Raw genomic sequence first — 4,923 nt, 5'->3', positions numbered from 1 at the left:
CATGTCGCCTGTTCTTCAGTGCAGGGAAAAGAGGCGGCCAGGTCATCATAAAGGGATAGATAGGTATGTGGTTCATACCCGGACGAATAAAATGATGATTAAGCAGTGCCTGCTCGTGCACCTTCTCAACTACCCTGCTTCTCAGATGAACATAGAGGACAACACCATATCTCGCATAATCCAAGAATACAAACTCAGCATTGTCCTCGACTGCAGCAACACCAAGAAAATCACCATCTTGTGCCATCCAAACCCAATCGTGACCAGCAGAACATCGGACACAAAATGTGTCCACCAGCAGCCAGCCGCCTGCACCATCGCTGTTGCCCATCATCCCATGGAGCCACACACTGAGATGAAACCCATCTGCACTGAAAAGATAGATCCCGGAACCCTCCGCACATGAAAGCATATAGTTGCTCCGCACTCCAACTGGTAGCTCAAGGGTGAAGAAGTTTGACGTGGCCAAATCTAGACCCAGGGTGTACCCAAAGCCGGTCACCATGAAGACCTTGCCATGGACGGGTGGTAGCATTTCTATAAAGTTGGTTTCAGCATACGGGAGATCTACCTCTGTCACGGCGGTGGTAGGGACGCCCCATCCGCCAGATCCCAGCACGCACACTTCCGCACGGACTTCTCTCCAGACCTTCCACAGACTCACCAAGGTGATGCCGTCGCGGCCCCCATCCTCGGGCAGGAAAGTCTGAGAGAATACCCCTTGTGTATGAGCCGGCCTGCGGGAGATGGCGGGGCAGCGGGGTCTGTGGGAGGACCGCTTCGGACTCCCCAGCGAGCAGCGGCTCGAGGAGGGAGTGCCTGTATGTTCCCTCGTGCAAGAACACGGTGATGAGGCGGCTGTTCCGGCAGTGCACGACACGCTGGTATGTGTTGGCGGTGAAGGCGCCGTCGAAGGAGGAGGCCGCACGGCGTGAGAGGGCGGCGAGCTCCGGGGGCTGTAGAAGCGGCAGGAACTTGTACGGTGTTCCGGGGTAGCAGGCGAAAACGCCGAGGACGCGGGGTGGGTTGCGCTCACGGAAGTGGCGGAGGAAGGCCGGGTTGGAGGCGTGGTGGAGCCACCGCTTGGAGACGAGGGCGGCATGGACGAGGCAGGTGGGGAAGCCGAGGCGGAGGAGGATCTCGCGCAGGAGGTCGTTGTTGCCAAGCACCGCCGCCGCCGATGCGAGCGTGGCAGCCGGCGGCAACCGTCGATCTCCGTCCATGGTTTCGGCCAGCCAAAGTTTGGGGGATTTTCCGGTGGGAGGAGTTTGGAGGGGTTTCGGTGGGAGCGGAGCAGGAAATGCGTTTCCTTCCTCTTCGACCGTGCGATTATATAGGACACTAATAACGGGGTTGGGTTGTGCCCTCGCGTCATCCCTTACGTCATTTTCACCTCACATATGCATCTTATTCTTGAGTATTTCGCCGGTCCATTTTTCATCGTTGGATTAGGACACTAATAACGGTTGGATTGTGGCCCCACGTCATCCCTTACGTCATCTTCGTCTCACACGTGCATCTCATCCTCAAGTATTCTGCCAGTCCATTTTTCACCGTTGGATTAGAACATTAATAACGGTTGGATTGTGCCCCCACGTCATCCCTTACACCATCTTCGTCTAACACGTGCTTCTCATTCTTCAGTAATTTGCCAGTCCAGTTTTCATCGTTCGATTAGGACACTAATAATAATTGGATTGTGCCAATGCGTCATTACTTACGTCATCTTCATCTCACACATTGCATCTCATCCTCTCTTCATCATCTCACACGGACATCTCAACCTCTAGCATGAGCAAGCACCAACGCCCCTCGCGCAGCTCGCATCATGACCACATGACGTCGTTGCATAGTAGGACCCTAGGACGCCATTGCGTAGAAGGTCGTTCCCATCGTTGCAAACCCCGGCCGCCGTGTTTGCATCGTCATCAAAAGGGAATCGTAGCCACCAGTCCGCCTCTACAACACCATCATCGTCGCCCACCCCCGGCCCACGCACCGTCGGCTGCGCTCGTAGCACCTGTGAGGACTAGAACACTAGCGAGAGGGAAAGTTTTCTTTCTCCGCAGCAAGTTGTCTTGCATGTTACTTCACTTTCTCCAAATTCTCCTACTAAAACATTCTCGTATGGGCTCAATCTTTTTTTAGCATGCCCGGGCTCAGTCAAACCATCGCCCCGTCATGTGGCAACACGGCCCATTAGAAACCAGCTATGGGCTTCTTTTTTTGGAAGGGCCACGTGATTATTCTCGAAGAGCCACATGATGATTCTAGAACATAGTGAAGAAAAAAACACTCTACTGTTCATACGAATCCTGCTGATAATAATGGCAGTTAGATTTAGAAGACCAACAGTTATGACTGATGCTCTTAGTCCAACTTAAAACTGATCTACTATGTAGAGTATTGTAGAGATGTACTAGTATTATTTTGAAACCTAAAAATCATATTATTATTTATGGATTTTCTCAAAAACCGGGCTCTATGGGGCTAGGGAGCCAAACACAATTTCTGGTTTCCAATGCGGTTTACTCGAAAGTTGTAGCAGACGCCGCGCGCTATATGATTCTCGCTTGGACATACGTTGCCGTGTCCTGCGCGCCACCGCGACTACATGAGCCAGTGGGCTCCTGGAAGTGTGTACTAATTCATCGATCCCTTGGACCGCGATGACACAGGTACGTACACCACGTTTTACTCAAGAAAGCAAAGGTACGTACACCACGTTCCGTGAAACACATACACGCGACCGGACAGGCACACGAGCTCTGTCTTTCCGAGAGCAACTAGTTGAAGAGCATTTTTTCGGGAGCCTCACAACGATCAGCGTCACTTGGCGCGCTCTCAGCTACCCGTCATATGTCGCGCTCTGGACGCTCCCTCCGGATTTTTTTTCGCACGCGTTTTTGGCTTTTTAAACGGATTTGTTTCGGTTTTTCACCGGTCTTGTTAACTTTTGGACCATTTTTTTTCAAATTTCTTTTTAGCGTGAAAAAATGCGTTTTTTTTTCTTTTGCGAGAGTCACGGCCGTGCCTCCGAAAACGGAAAAAATGCATTTTCTGTTTTTTTTTCTCCTTTCGTGAGAGGCACGGTTTTGCTTCCGCGAGAGGCACGGTTGTGCTTTCGCGAGAGGCACGACAGTGCCTCTCGGAAACGGAAAAAAATAAACGTGTTTTCTGTTGTTTTTTTCTTTCACGGGAGTCACGTTTTTGCTTCCACGAGAGGCATGGTTATTCTTTCGCGAGAGGCACGGCCGTGCCTCCTCGGAAATGAAAAAGACGCATTTTCTCTTCTTTTTTTTCCTTCCGCGAGAGGCATGGTTTTGCTTTCGTGAGAGGCACGGTTGTGATTTCGCGAGAGGCACGGGCATGCCTCTTTTGGAAAGGGAAAGAATCCGTGCTCCTGGTTCGGTTTGTTCGACCGGGTTTTTTTTTGTGAAAAAGAAGTTCGTCAAAACTTATCGGACTAGTTTTGAAGATCTCGACGCGAGGAATCCAACAACAAAAACAGTTCAAGATTTGAACACACGGTTTAAGGGATAAAATGTTTTGAATAAACGAATCTACGAAAAAAGGACAACTCCCAGGTTGCGACAAGTGGCGCAAATGCAGCGCGCCACTTGTCGCAATCGGGAAGGTGGGAGTGAACTTTGCAATGAGTACTCCTCAGTTAGTGATTTCGTTGTCTTTCCATACGAATTACGCGATGCGTTGGCCTTGGACCGGATACTATCCTGATTCAACTTTTCGTCGGAGGGGAAAACGAGCGCAGAGATTAGCCGGATCATACCTCATAACCACAGTGCATGCATATTGCGTGAAAGAGGAAGAAGACCTACAGGCTACAAATACCCCGCCGCCTTCACAACTCCTCCTGCTTTGCTCCTAGGACGAAGGGAGCTCTCAGCCGGCGACCATGGCCAAGGCCTCAAGGACAGGAGCGACGCCTTCCCTCTGCAGCCTCCTAGATGATACTAGCTATGCCCGCGCGGCGACTCGCCGCGCCTCTCAATACATTATGTGTGTCGTGGTATTTTTATTTTGTGTGAGAATTTAGACCAAAAAATACTTTTATGCACATATGTTTGTAGTCACGGAAACGAAAGTCATGCATTGAAGTAATTTGAAAAATATACATTTATCATCACCATATTTATATAGAAAGAAACACTCCAGAAATTTCGGAAGAAGCGGTGTCGAGAGTCTCAACACAACCACACCTTACGATTTTAGCACGGGACGCAACTACGTGCATGGGAACATGTGGTCATATCATGCATCCATGCACACGTGGTCATATCATGCATCACGTTAGTTATCATGCAAAAGGTATAGCAACGTAACAAGCAAACCGACCGATCTCTACACCCACTAAGGGCATTTACAATGAGAGAGGGGCGCTTTTTTGGGTGCTTAGAACATTATAAAGAAATTAATCAAGGAAGAAGCGCCGATGGAGAAGTCTGCCTACTGGAGCACTATCGTAGTCGGTTGAGGATCTGATGCGCTCGTTAGAAAGGATCACGTGAAAAAAAAGGAGGCCAGGCACCCGACGACTGGCTTGGCATCCATGCCAGCTAGAATCCTGGGAACGTTCAGGATTTTTACGAAACGACCAGCAATTGGAACCTAGCGCCTTATCTTAGCACCTGCATTGTAGATACCCTAAACAGCAAAACATGGATCACACATCAACAAACAATTGGCAATCCACCCAAGAAAATGTGCCCAACAAAATCCTTGAATAATTCAACATAGATTAGTCCAATGAACACAAACAGAAGTTCAAACACAAAAACCTCTTCGAAAAAGCGAATCAAAGATAGACATACTCATCGAATGGTAAAATAAATTTTAGACAAACAAATACCATTTTGTAAATAATAACCAAATGGAGAAAACAGGCAGCACAAATAAAACAAA

General features: G+C 49.1%; 1 pseudogene across 1 annotated transcript; it reads right to left on the bottom strand.

Moving 5' to 3' along the window:
- Positions 1-4: 4 nt before the first annotated feature.
- Positions 5-1,288, bottom strand: LOC123076516 (uncharacterized; annotated as a pseudogene). The gene has a single exon (XR_006436258.1). The product of XR_006436258.1 is annotated as an uncharacterized protein (transcript).
- Positions 1,289-4,923: the final 3,635 nt, after the last annotated feature.

This window comes from Triticum aestivum, chromosome 3D (assembly GCF_018294505.1).
Source record: "Triticum aestivum cultivar Chinese Spring chromosome 3D, IWGSC CS RefSeq v2.1, whole genome shotgun sequence".
Lineage (NCBI taxonomy): Eukaryota > Viridiplantae > Streptophyta > Magnoliopsida > Poales > Poaceae > Triticum > Triticum aestivum.
The sequence above is the reverse complement of the archived record's forward strand: the minus strand, read 5'-3'. Positions and strand labels throughout refer to the sequence as shown.